The 15367-nt window shown below is 36.6% G+C and overlaps 1 protein-coding gene across 1 annotated transcript in view; it reads left to right on the forward strand.

Moving 5' to 3' along the window:
• Nucleotides 1–6535: 6535 nt before the first annotated feature.
• Nucleotides 6536–15367, forward strand: part of efemp1 (EGF containing fibulin extracellular matrix protein 1) — a 59045-nt gene continuing 50213 nt past the window's right edge. Inside the window, exons 1-2 of the mRNA XM_083532920.1 lie at nucleotides 6536–6613; nucleotides 14672–14757. The gene's annotated coding sequence lies outside the window, so the exon portion shown is untranslated. The remainder of the gene's footprint in view (nucleotides 6614–14671; nucleotides 14758–15367) is intronic.

Genomic DNA, 15367 nt, shown 5'->3' on the forward strand with positions numbered 1-15367 from the left:
CAATTGCTCCACTTAAACGTCTATGGAAAATAATGGAACTTGTGTTGCTGTCCAAATACTTATGGCCGGTGCCCGTGCTTATATCTGTGCTCGAGCTCACAGGGGTCCTCAAAGTAAACACTGTCTGTCTGGCTGAAAACAATAATAGACAGATAAATGCAAAATAGTGAGGAAAAAGAATGAGAGAAAGAAAGAGGTAAATCTGGAAAGGAAATAATAAGGAAGAAATGCATGATGGAAAAGAAAGAGAGGAAGGATGAAAGAAAGTTAGAAAAGTAGGAATGGAAATAATGAAAGAGAAGAAAAGCAAGGGGAAAAGAAACAAAAAAAAGGGAGTGGAAATGCATGACAGGAAAGAAAAATTTAAGAAGAAATGCATGAGCGGGAGGAAAGAAAGGCAGAGAAGAAATGCACAACAGGAAAAAAAGAAAAAAGGAAGAGCCAAAAAACAGGGCATGGGGAAAAAGAATCAAAGAGAAGGAAAGCAGTTTAGGAAAAAGAAAGGAAAGAAGAAAAGGGAAACAGAATAGATAAATCAAATTAAATCTAAGGGCAATTAAATGAAGCTTAATTAAACACCAGCACTGATTAGGGGTTTCTGAATTTAAGTATTGCTGTTCTGTTACTTTCTCTCAGTAACTCATTGAGAACTTGTTGGGAATTGGACCTGGTGTTTTGGACATATCTCTGTGCGCTAGTTGAAAATTAGCCTGTGCGCAGGAGTCCAACACTAGCATGTTAAACAAACACGTCCACATGCTGAGATTAGCTGCGATTAGACCACGGCATCATCAGAGACATTTCACCTGCTTGCTTTCACACCAGGACTGAAGGAAACCTTCAGGAAATAAAGTGTTCCGTTTTTAATGTGTTTTACGCTAATGCTCAGTTGTTCCAACGTTCAACAAAGAAATTGCAAAGAATTTACCCGCAATGTTATACACAAACGCAGGTGTATTACTATAGGGAAAGAAAAAAAGGTCTTTGTTTTGATGGATATTTGAAGGCGTTACATTTAAGAGACAATGTATTGATTTTGACTTGTTACAGAAATAACCCAAAATTCTACCAAGGAATTAGGGAAAAAAAAATATGTAATGCGTTTCTGGTTTTCTTCCTGCTTATGAGAACATTGATTATTTTTGTACATTTTTTTTTTTTTTTTTTTTTACCTAGCCATTTATGTTTTTTAAGAGAATTGTGCATGTTCCTTTGGTTTGTTTTCTTTGGCAAGAAGACTCACTTTTGACCAAACAAATATAAACATTTTCAGATGTTATACTTCATATATCATTAAAAAAATCCTCCCTCAGCATAAATAACAGCTTTACACACTTTTGGCATCCTGACAGTTTGTTTCTCCAAACATTCAGCTGAAACACAGGTAAAACTCTCCAAAGATGATCTTCACTAGTTGGAGGTTTCTTTCTGGCCTTGTGATCCAGTTTATCACAGAGCAGTTCAATATGATTTGGATGTGGTGACGGGGTAGGATATGGGCTTTGGACGTACGCTTCGGCTTATCTTCTTGCTGTATGTTGAAGTCTCTTATGATGAGCCGCAGTCAAGATAGAATTGTATGGTGTTGAAGTATGGAATAGTGGCCATGAATAAATCTCCAACCTTCCCTTAACCAAAACAAGCCCAACCTCCATGTTTGACTATGGGTGTGAAACAGTCTGCTAACATATTCTCTCCTGTTCTCCATCTTAGTGAAGTTCTTCTGTTATAGACAAAAAAGGTCAAATTTGTCCACAGAACATTCTTCCACTTATTCACTGTCCAATTCTTGGTTGTTTTTGCTTTTTTCTTTGAGTGCCTTGCATAAAAACAAAAGAAGCATGTATTTGTCTTAAAAATCATAAAAGACGAGGTGCTTTTTTAAGTAATTTTGACAGGCGCTGTATACTAGCGTCCAACTGACATAAAGGTAAGAGAAGTGAAATAACCGCTCCGTAGAACTATAGAAAAGCCTCTCAGAATTTGAATGCCATAGGCTTAAAATGCAGTTAAGTGTATGTCAAAAAACTTTGGCTGATTACACCTATAGATCTGTCATGGCTATCTACCTGCTAACTGGTGACTGTCAATGTTGTATGCTAATTTTGAGTATGTAGATGTTAGCAAGACAGCCCTTGTTTGTGATTTGGACATAGCACAGCCTACGGCTTATTTTATGATAATGATGGTTCTTCGAGACAATCTTGACTGATATTCAAGCCTGTATATCTGCCTCCATAGCCTACTGCCAAAAATTTAGCCAGATTCTTGCTAGTAAATGATAAATCAGTTAATACAGCAAAATTTGCTAGTTATTTACAAATATAATTAGTACATTTAAAACCGGCTGGTGTTTTTTAGCAAATTGTAAAGTATCTTAGAGGGCTTTTTCCCTTGCAAGCCCTTTCTCGGTCTGCTTCATGCTGTCTACATTGCTACTTTTTCACAATTTTCAAAAGCTGTATTGATGCTGAGGTGAATAATGACCAATAGCATTTCTGGAACCCAATCACGGTCGACTCTATAGACCACACAGCAGGATTTGAATGCAGTAGAAAAAAAAAAACAAGGCCAAATCCATCTCCAAACAGACCAAGCGCTAACAAATCTCCCAATTACCAGTATTGAAAGTAGCCCTAGGTGAACATCTGTCCCTGCCGAATAAAAAAAAAAACAAAAAAACTGCCCCCTCAGGAAAAATGCCCCAACCTACACCATTGCTTGTACACATCTGTGTGGGTGCACTGTCAAGGATGTACCAATAGTACAGCAGTCCAGTGTCTGACTAAAACACCTTTTGGGAATTTTACCTGGTGTTTCGGATATATCGCTGTGTGCTAGTTAAAAATTAGCCAGTGCGCAGTAATTAGATGCTGGAATAACACTGCTGCTATAGACAAGTATGTTATCCAAACAAGTTTGCATGGAGGTTAGCTGAGATTAGCGATCATCAAGGACATTTTGCCTGCTACATTGTACAGCGGGACTGAGGGGAAACACGTGAAATAAAGCCGTGATGGGCTTTAGCTCTTGATAATGCTCATTTCTTTCTGGCTTTGGATTATGCAGCTTAATCTAAATGTTCACGAATGACAATAATATTCCCAGTGCAATAATAATTATAAACATAATAATAATTAGTTACATGTGCAAAAACTTTGATTGTAGACTAACTTTCTGCCATCTTTTCTTTTTTTTTTTTTTTTTTTTACTGCTGCTACAAATTCCATTTCATGCTGCTACACATTTCATTTCTCTTAATATATATATATATATATATATATATATATATATATATATATATATATATATATATATATATATATATATACACCTTAATATGTGTGTTTATGTTTTTACTTTTACTTTAAGCTTTACTTAGATTATGTTTTAAACTGAGAGCAACTGCAACCAAACTATTTCCCTATGGGATCAATAGTGTTCTGATTCTGAATATTCTGTTCAATGCAATAGACTTTAATTTAAATATAAAATTAATTGAGATGCTCAGAATCATACAATACGAGACACCAATCAGGGTCGAGCGTACGCTCTGTTTTAAACTTGTTTTGATTTTCGCTTTATTTTTCCAAATAAATGCAAGTTGATTAAGCAAAATGCTGTCTTGTGATACTGATAAATGATACTAGGAACATTATAGTTGTAAGAAATCATAGTCCTTTGATACTTTGGATACATTTAAAGGCAAATATTTTTGTATTTTTACTCAAGTGAACGTTAAAGGTAGCACTTTTACTGGAGTCATATTTTACAGAGTGTAATTCTGCTTTAACTTAACTACAGGATTTGTCTACTTTCGCCAGTGTACATTATTTGGTGGTAAAAGGATTTATTTCAAATAATACCAGATGAGGTGTTGACACCAATGACTCAGGTGTTAGAAAGTTCATGATTGTTTATTCGTAGAGAAAGAAACCTGTCAGAAATTCTCCAAACTGCAAATGATTTTGTGCTGAAGTTCCAGTGCCTCATCTACTGACCATCGTCCTTGTCCTTCAGATCTTTCACTCTACAGTATGTGTCAAGAACTTTATCAAAACCAGACACAGTAAGCCGTTTATTTTTTATCGTCCATACTGGACATTTTGAGGAAAAAAATTTGTTTTGCCTTATTAAAATAATTTTCAATGTCATACTTTCCACCACCCACTGCACCCAGGCTGTATTACTAATCAGGGCAACAGATGGCTGGATGCTCGGTGTCTGTCTTTGTCCTGTGCTTTAGCGGGGTGCAGTCAGGTGTCCTAATGGCTCTGCTCAAGGCCCAAAATTTATCCGTGCCACAACCCACATGGTCTTCTGCTTGTCTTACCCCCTGCCCCCACTTACTCTATACATGCCTGATAACCTCCCTTGTTCGCTGTCCGAGCTCTGCCTTTTTCCCACCTGGTGCCGTTTACCAATGCAAGGACATGGCTAAGCCTGTACAAGGTTAAATTGGTTGTCTGTCTGTGTGTCCAAAAATGCGAATACATTTCTATCATTTTGTATGATTGATACGAATGTTTTAGCCTACATTCACAATACAGCTTTTTTTTTTTTTCTTTCTTCACAGATCAGATCTGTTTACCTTGATGGTCCATATCTATAGTAAACTTTTAATGAGAATGCACTTGTACCCCCCCAGAAATGGCCAACATGCACAGCAGTAGGATTCTCCTATTTTCTTCCAATTTTGCTTGAATCCGTATCACTCTTTTAGCAAATATAGTGAATAACAGATATCCGATGAACGTCATATACCAGATCTATGAACACGTACCAAATGGGTCGAATTCGATTTCCAAGCAATCCTGAAAAGCATGTTACGATTGGATTATTCAGAAATTCAGATTAGTGGACATATCCATGTGTACAATCATTTGCCAAAAGTTTGGGGATACCTGGTCTTAAGTATGGTATGTACATCGCATTCCACATTTAGTCCCAATTTTCTCTTATAATTCCCTTCACTGTTCTGGGAAGATGTTCCTCTAGATTGTGGAGTGTGTTTGTGGACATTTGTCTTTGGCAGCCACAAGGGTGTTAGTAAAGACATGTACTAATGTAGGCAAGGAGAACTGGGGTGCGGCCATCAATTCAAATCATCCCGAAGGTGTTCAATAGCGATGAGATCAGAGCTCTATAGCAGGCCACTCAAAATCTTACTCTTCAAACCATGTAAAGCAGGTCTACAAGGGACTCACTTTGTGCACAGAAGCAGTGCCATGCTAAAACAGATTTGGGTTTCCAAGTTCAAATGAATGAAAAACTTTATTATACCAGGTCCAGAGATGTCCTCTGGATCCGGTGGATGGGTTCCCTTTTGAGTCTGGTTCCTCTCAAGGTTTCTTCCTCATAACATCTTTCTTGTCACAGTCGCCATGGCTGCGCATCAGGGATACATACACATCGTTCACCTTTTAATACCCCTCCTCTCCACCTTAACTGTTCAATTCTGTAAAGCTGCTTTGGGACAATGTCTGTTGTGAAAAGCGCAATAAAAAAAAACTTGACTTGACTACAATTTTGTGCCTCCAGCTTAGTGGTAACAGTTTGGAGAAGAACCACATATGGCAGGAAATATAGTGTAAATGGTATAAAATTTATACACGTCTAGACAATTACAACAATTTTGTCATGACATGAAACTGTTAGACACACCCCCATTCCCTTTCCCATCATCCTATTTGCTTGGCTTTGCTTTAAAAGCAACAATCTGTGAGGTTCACTGGATATCTGTTCTGTTTAAATATTAAGCACTAAGTCTGGATTTCGTTTGTATACAATTTCGGCTCTTATTACAATTGTTTTGGTAAGAATATAAAATTACAGTTTCTTAGCAAAGATAACGAGAGAGAGAGAAAGAGAGAGAGAGAGAGATCAATGCTCACAATGACAGCATGCTGATTTATACACACCCCCGAGTTCGAAAGATTGAAAGGACTGCAGGTAGAGAGGAAAATGCAGCTGGTAATCCTTCTCTCTCTCTCTCTCTCTCTCTCTCTCTCTCTCTCTCTCTCTCTCTGTTCATAGTTGTGACTTTAAGGCCTGTGAGACATAAACAGGGAAGACAGTGAATAGACCACTAACACACACACACACACACACACACACACACACACACACACACACACACTAGGAGCCTGGCAGCAGAGACACTCCAACATATGTCTGTCTCCAGCAGATTAAGGGCATTGTATTAATATTAACATGGTGTAGTGAGGAGAAGTGGGCGGAGTGTGTGTGTGTGTGTGTGTGTGCGCTCACATGGAAAGGGTAAGGGACATGGCTGGAGCATTAACCAGGCAGTTTTTCTTCTGCTTTTTTTTTTAATACCCCTCCTCTCCACCCTGTCCAAAGGGGGGCGTTTCAGTCTCCTTCTATCTGTTTTAGACCGGACAGCAGAAAACAACAGGACACACATCCTCTCTCTCTCTCTCTCTCTCTCTCTCTCTCTCTCTCTCTCTCTCTCTCTCTCTCTCTCTCTCTCTCTCTCACATACACACACACGCACACACACACACACACACACACACACACACACACACACACACACACACACACATACACATACACACCCAGATTTCTCCAGGAAAGATGCTCCAACCAGGTACTTCACTCTTCTCTTTTTCTTTCCTTCTATCTTCCTTTACTTTAGCGGGACGGGTCTCTGAGTTTATAGCTGTGTTTACACTCCCGTTCTGTTTACCAGGACCAGGACAGATGCTAGAGTGATATACAGTTATATATAGAGCACCATCCAGATGGGTGATATGTGGCGTGAGGTTTTAAACCGTCAGAGATTATAAATCCTGATATTTTATCTGTCCTGTATTCATGGGAGAGCCGAAAGACTGATCTATGCCTGGCCTGGTACTCAGGTCTCGGTCAGTTTGTGAATGTTATTACTGATTGTTCAGTATTAATATTCCTTTGCTTTACGCTGTCTATCAGAGCTGCTTATGTACGTGCTCATTCAGCTTGATTCGCTTGTGAAATATTCATTTTATCGCATTGAATACTTTCCACCATGACTCACCTTTGAACTGATGCATCATCCGTTATAAAGTGTATCACCGATTCTTCTGGTTCTGATTCTTCTGGTTGAGATTCTCCAAGATCTTCGCTCGTAGAACTGAAATCCAGGCAAACTCGTTGGGCAAATGAAAGGAGTGTATAATTTCAGTAATTTTATATATATATATATATATATATATATATATATATATATATATATATATATATATATATATATATATACTAGAGAATTTTAGGATTTGTCATTATGAATGCATCAAACTCAATTGAATAATGAGTCCAATCTGGCTGTGTTTTATTGCATTCAAGTGTTTCATTTGACATTTTCAGTCGTTTGGTGATTTTCAACAAATTTTTATCATCCTCCCGAAAGCATCATTCACACAAATCCTGTGTAACTTGGTGTATTAGTACTATTGTATAGTTCAATATTTCAGTAATAGTTTCACATCATACGGTATATTACATAGAAAAAAAAATATCACCTAAAATAATTTACACCTAAAATCAGGGCATAATATTTCTATATATTATGCTCTTAAACTTAACATGAGTACTGTTACTTTTTGGGACATCACTTTAAAACAAATGCAAGCACACTATACATGAAAAAAATGTATCATATATGGAAAAAAGTTTGTGGACACTCTTTTGGGAAGATGTTTCACTCAATTTTCTAGTGTGCTTTTGGAGATTTGTGCTCGTTCACCCAGTTAGTAGGGTGAGGTGCCAGCCAGATGTAGGTGAGGTGAGGAGGTCTGGGGTGCAGTCAACATTCACATTCTTTCCAAAGGTGTTCAATAGGGTTGAGGTCAGAGCTCGAAAGCAGGAGATCTTCCCCTCCAAACCATGTACAGCATATCTTTATAGAGTTGGCTTTGTGTATTGTCATGTTAGAACAAGTTTGGGTCTTCTAAATTTTCTAATAATTGCCTGATGGAATCATCAAAACGGTGTAATTAACACATTGCTGTGGATTATTTTGCTTCATTCCACAGTATTTTGACTGCAATTTAAAATTGCCATTAATTTGAGATATACACACCAATACCACTCAATATATACTCAATATACTCAATAACACGCCACATAAACCCATGAGTCATCAGTCAAAGTCTACGTGCCTCCAGAAGGTGCATCAGCTTATTGACCGCCATCAGGACATCAGGGTCCTTAGTTGGTAAATTACAATTCACTCTCACCGAAGGCCAAAAACGACAAGAAGATAATGACTTTTGCCTTTAGTGCACATTTTTAAAAAAGTTTTTGTGTGGCAATTACCAATGTTGAAAGTTTTATACAATTGAATTGAAAATCAAATTTGACACTTTCGGAAGGTTTTTAATTCTTCTATCTATCTATCTATCTATCTATCTATCTATCTATCTATCTATCTATCTATCTATCTATCTATCTATCTATCTGTCTGTCTGTCTGTCTGTCTGTCTGTCTGTCTGTCTGTCTGTCTGTCTGTCTGTCTGTCTGTACTATGTAAAAGTAGAGGGAGGAGAGGGTAGTTGTAGTAGTTTTAGAAGTATTGCTATTATTATTAATATTACTACTATTATTATTCATAAATTTATTATGAAAAATATAATTATGGAACATTATAAGCAACAAAATATATATTGTTTCTTATAACACTGTTTATAATATTTTCAAACAGAGGTCAGGATCAGTGTTTTGTAAAGTGAAATTCTAAAAATTGTTTGAGAAAAAAAAGTATATTAACCCCAAGCAAAGATTTCATACCTGGACAATGTTCTGAAAAATATATTTCTAAACCCTTTTAGCTATGAAAAGAGTCAGGATCTAGAGAAAGTATATATATCGATACCATATTTATTTTGTATATAACGTTGCTTTTTACACTGCTATTGTTCAGAGTTGAAAAGCCCAATGTGAGAAAATACCGAATAATGAAATGATGTTGTGATGACACTTCTAAAGGTTAAAAAGACAGCCGAAATGAAGAATTTGATTATCTGAAATATCACCTGGAATGATTTCCTTAAGAGTAATACCTCCATTTCACACAGCCGAGCTGAAACATCGGGTCGTAGTGTAGGCCGGGCCTCTGTCTTCACGCTCGGGCTGCTGGTGTGGTGTGTGTCAGCAGAGTCGGGATGCTGTGAGCGGCAGTAAGGAGAAAGACTTTGTCAGGGCCTTAGTGAAGACAAACAGCAGACAGCGAGAAAAATGGACAGGGAAAGAAAGGGTAAGCGCTGTGGCATGGTACAGGGGTGTGTAATGGCACTGTGAGAAATGTAAATGTTGCTCGCTCAGCTATTACACAGACAGAAACCATCAATCAGCAAAGGGTCATCCTGTCCCCTTCTACCTCTCCCTTTCTCTCTCTCTCTCTCTCTCTCTCTCTCTCTCTCTCTCTCTCTCTCTCTCTCTCTCTCTATCTATCTATATAGAGAGTTTGTTTGTCAAGGAATACAAACAAGCTTTCAGACAACTTGGTATATCTCCATATTGTATCTAACAATGCATTTCGAAAAAAGAAAAACAAAAAAAAAATTTAAGTAAATGTTATTTAATTAATTGATATTAATATCAAAAATAAAAATCTGATTTGGCAGAAAGTGTTGATTCATTTTCCAGAAAAGTTGTACTGTTTGTACCTCAAATAAGAGATTTATATACATTTATTCTTTGAACACATTATCATTTTTATAGTAACATCTTATGTGCAGATGCCTGGATTAGCCACGTGATTGACGGCTAATAATAAACGCCTCACAAATGTATTGTTATTTAACAAAGAAAACATGCAAACTTAAATTCTTGGCAAATTATGAATATGAGAAATGGAACTTCTTGAAGTCAATGATTTTATTTTTTTTTATAGTCTAATTTCTAGTCAACACTTTCACAGCTTCAAATATTTACTCTTAAATACTAAAATAAATATATTATCATCTTTTTAATCTGCCTTTTTTTTTGTTTTTTTTTTTGTTTTTTTTGGCATTTCTGCTTATGCAATTTCCTAAACTGCTCCAGTCTGATAAACCAGAATCTCTTGCTGTACATATAAAACAATCCACGGTTTGGTGCACAGGTGAGGATGCCTGAGGTGCACTCAGTGTTCACATTCTTCCCAAAGGTGTTCAATAGGGTTGAGGTCAGTGCTCTATAGCAGGTCACTCAATAACTTCCACTCCAACCAGTGCATCCAAAGACATCCTTTAGAATTGAATGCCTCCAATTTGGTGGTATCAGTTTGGGGAAGAAGCACATTGTACTTGAAGGTCAGGTGTCCAATGCGTTTATCAATATAGTTTATATTCTTGTAATACATCAGTTGTCTAATGGTTTTGTTAATGTAAATTCCATAATTGTAAAAAGAAAAAGTCAGCATGTTCTACTGAATATATCTAGTAATTATATGTTTAATTCTGCAACTACGTTCTGAACTTGCCAGTTGAAATGTTCAGCTAAAGTTCAGCTGGTTTGATTAAGACCATATGCCTCACTATCTAAGCTTGCAGTCTCACTGCATTACTTAATTGGATGAGCTTGAACTCAATGAATGTTTTTTTCAGTTGCTTTGAAGCGTTTTCCCGAATCATCCATGATATTTGCAAATCAGTAAGTGCATTTCTCAAAACAATGTGTACAAAGAGCACAACACATTGGATTTCTTGCAAAAGCCTGTACTTTTCTCAAAATCCTCAGTTCATCGCTTAAAAGTTAGTATTTGTGTTAATGAACATCTCATTGCCCTCAGAATGACATGTTCACTCGTGTTGTCAGTATGACAGCACACAGTTTCAGTATTTCTTGATATAAACTACGGTTTGATCAAAAAATCACAAAGTTGAATTTCTTTTGTGTGGCATCTGTGAATTTCAACAGCACAAAATGTATTTATTTGATTGCATATTTGATTTATATTGATTGCAAGAGACTTGTAATTCTTAGTGTAAGTCTGTGTTTCGTTTTGTCGCCAATTCAAGGTTCACGAGATTCACCTTCGACCTGATTTAGAGAACTATTTGAGGATTGGTTAATCTGATGCTGTACACTCGCCTTCATTAGTGACATTCAAGATTCATCTGCACAATTCATCAATTCACATTTACAAAAAAGTTTAAGATTGACATTATACTGGTTTTCAGGTGAAACCAGTATAATATATTTTGATCAACATGAACATAAACAACTGATAATGAAGGAAACAGCAGACATTTGAAACAACTGATAAAATAAATGTACCAAAGCATTCGCAATTTGTTCAAAGCGAGAAATTTTATGATGTGCACAAAAGACTACATGATGTGAAGGTTGAACAGGAAGTTTTGCGAATTTCATTTCTGATCTGAGAAACGCTCCAAAGCAACTGAGAAAAACGATACATTCAGAATGTTATAAAATATTCTCATTACAATATCCTATCATATCATAGCAATAACTCGCTATACACTGGGACTGGCATGGATCATCAAACACAAGAAAAAGGTCAGAGATCTCAGAACCGGCCTTTCATTTACTGACTATAGATTCCTCATTTGAATTATGACCAATTGGCTGAGTGAAATATTTCAGCCGTCGCCAAACAATTCCTCTAAACCGTATGCAATGAAGTGAATTACAGTTTTTCTCAGTTGCTTTGAAACATTTTCACAAATCATCCTTAATATTTGCAAATCAGTGAGTGCATTTCTCAAAACAATGTGTACAAACAGCAAAATACATGGGATTTCTTGCAAAAGCCTGTACTTTTCTCAAAATCCTCAGTTCATCTCTCAAAAGTAAGTATTTGGTCAATGAACATCTCATCCCTTTGTCACTGTTCACAAACAAGATCATAAAAATGTATAGTCGTGTTGTCAGTATGACCCTGCACATTTTCAGTATTACTTGATATAACTATGGTTTAAGTTACAATGATTAAAAATTAACAATTTCAATTCCTTCTGTCTGGTATAAATGAATTTCAGCAGCACAAATTCATTTCTTTGATTGCATGTTTGATTTATATTGATTGTAGGAGACCAGACAGGATTCAGACATTTACTGTACTATACAAGTGTTCGTTCGTTTCTTGGTTGTTCATCTATTTTCAGAAATTGTAATACTGTGTTTTGCTCTGTTGCTGATTGAAGGTTCACAAGATTCAGCTTTGACCTGTTTTACAGAACTAGTTGATCATTGGTTGATCTGATGTCATACACTCGACTTCATTAGTGAGTTTCATCTGCACAATTTATCAATTCAAGTCCCATTTACCAAAGAAAGTTTAATAGAAATATAGATGACAGGTGATGACAACTGGTTTAACCGTTTTGCATTCAGTGACTTATGCAATGATCTGATGCTGAGATGTTTTGGGGGCTATTTAGGTGAAGGTAAAATATATTTTGATCAACATGAACATAAACAACTGATAATGTAGGAAACAGCAAGACTGTACACAATCGATTAAATGAATGTACTAAAGCATTCGCCAATTCGCAAAAGCAACAAGAATTGTTTTTATGGTGTGTACAAGTGACTAAATGACGTGGAGGTTGCACAAGTAGTTGAATGAATTTCATTTCTGATCTAAGAAACGCTTCAAAGCAACTGAAAAAAACTTTAAATCAATGTACAAAAGCATTCGCAATTTGACCAAAGCAACGAGAAAATGCTTTTATGATTTGCAAAAATGAATGTAGAGGCTGGACAAGTAGTTGTGAGAATTTCATTTCTGATCTGAGAGACGCTCCAAAGCAACAGAGAAAAACTGTAATATCCCAGAGCCTCCACGTGTTCCTGGAACAATAAAGCACAATACACAGTACAATTATAATATTTAGACAAAGAATCGAACAAATATTCATAACACCTTTTCCATAATGCTTCTTTCAATGATAAATAATAAAGTATTTTTCTGAAAAATAATCAACATAGAGAAAAAGATTTGTTGTTGCTTTAGGTTTTGCTACTGTATATTGATATGATAGTGTATAATTGAAACTGACCGTGTTTTCAATTATTTTTTTTTTTTTTTATTTGATGCGTAGCGTCTGGGGCAAACAACTCTGCTGTCTCTTTACAAAGTAACTCCAGTGCAATAAGAATCTTCAGAATTCTTTCCCCCAAACCCACTCAGGTACTGTTCTTTTTAATCCAGCACCCTTCCCATCCCCCGCTTTTATTCCCAATTTCTCTCTCATACCGAACAAGTACAAGTATAATACACCACCCCATGCGAGCCGGACCGTTTTATAATTCAAGATGGCGGGGCTTTTGTTACTGTGCTTCTTTGAAAAGTACAGTTCAATTGATAAAATGTAAAAGATTTTTTACTTCAGAGACCCAGACAGAGTCTAAAGGGATTGTTGCTTAAAAAATCCGTTGAAATACGAACACATGCAAAAAATAATTTAAAAAAAAATATTTGTGGGTTCATTTAAGGACTACAAAAAGTGACAGAGCCCATTGATGAGGCACAATAGAATTTAGGGGGATTTGGGGAGATTTAGCTATCAGGCCAGTAAACAATAGGGCTTTTGCAACAGACTGTCAGAACATCTGCACAGCTCCAACGGTCCTTTTCTCCTCGCTGACTCGATATATTAATCGGCTCTCTCTTGATGGCTGTAACCTACGCCGCACACACACAAACACGTCGCTCTGAGCTATTTATACACTAATCATTTTAGGATAATAACTTTCCAAAATGTATTGCTTATTCTTTACGTGCTTTATAATATTAGATTTTTCATTACAATAACTTCTAAAGTTTTAGACGCTGTCTGTCCTGTCAAATTAAACAATTCATCAATCAACGAATATCATTTTGGATGGCTTTTGGATCTCCAGCAAAAAAAAGAAGGTTTAGTATGTATCTACTGTATAATCTACATTACAAAAGTATTGGGACACCTGACTTTTCCAGCCATATGTGTTTTTAACTCAAACTGTTCCTACAAATTTGGAGACACACATTGGGCATAAAACTTTCCATTCACTTGAACTTGAAGTTTTTAATCTGTTCCATCATGACAGTGCCTCTGTACACAAAGCCAGCTTTACATGGGTTGGAGTGGAAGATCTTAAATGCTTTGCTGTAGAGTTCTGACCTCAACCCTACTGAACACCTTTGGGATGAATGTGAACACTGACTTCCCTCAGGCCTCCTCACATCACCTACATCAGTACCTGACTTTACTGACACCTTTGTGGCTGAACGAGCACAAATCTCCACAAACACACTTCAAAATCTAGTGGAACTTATTTCACTGTACACTGCGTCAGCTATGTATGATAGAAACGACAATAAAAGCTTCTTGACTTGACACTACGTGTATGAATGGTGCTGCTCGCAAAAAATAAAAAAACATACCTTTACTTTTTGTGACCTACAATGAAACAGAACATGAAATACTGAAGATCACATTGTATATTGTCAGGTACAACCAAGGTTTATTGTTAAATTCGGTGTATTCTTGTATCCATGTACATGCCCATGTCTATGAAACCCTGTAACTGAAAAAGAAGAACTGCACAACCAGATAGTAACGAAAGTTGGCAAACCTAAAAACAGACCGAATTTCTCTGTTTTTACGTGACTATTCATAAATAAAGCGACGTGTGTGTATCTATTGACCGGCAGTCAATCTGATGTTTTCGACAGATGGCATTTACCGTTTGTGCCATGCTGGGCTCAGCAGGACATAAAGCTTAAGAGGTTAGAGCTGTCAAAAAGACTCTGCGCATAGAGTGAGTAACAAAGTGCACACTGCCAGTGTGCTCCTTTTCATAGACATATTCTTTTCTTTTCTTTCTTTTTTTTTACATTTGGAAGCTGCAAAATGTATGTGAATGTTCCTATCTATCTATCTATCTATCTATCTATCTATCTATCTATCTATCTATCTATCTATCTATCTATCTATCTATCTATCTATCTATCTATCTATCTAATATGTACACTATATTGCAAAAGGTTTGTAGACACCTGGTCAGTATGGTATGTTGTTTTTAAACATCACATTCCACATTTAGTCCTATTTTACTCTTATAATTCCCTCCATTCTTCTGGGAAGATGTTCCACTAGATTTTGGAGTGTGTCTGTGGAGTTTTCTGCCTATTCAGACACAAGGTTGTTAGTAAAGTCAGGTAGTGATGTAGGTGCAATAAGGAGGCCTGGGGTGCAGTCAGTGTTCCAATTTATCCCACTATATTTTCATGAAGCTGGCTTTATGCACAGGGGAACCTACAGGTGCAACCCACACCTCCTCATTGCACCTACATCAGTACCTGAGTTTACCAAAACCCTTGTGGCTGATTGAGCACAAATCTAAACAAGCACACTCCAAAATCTAGTGG

This window comes from Silurus aristotelis, assembly GCF_946808225.1.
Source record: "Silurus aristotelis genome assembly, chromosome: 27".
Lineage (NCBI taxonomy): Eukaryota > Metazoa > Chordata > Actinopteri > Siluriformes > Siluridae > Silurus > Silurus aristotelis.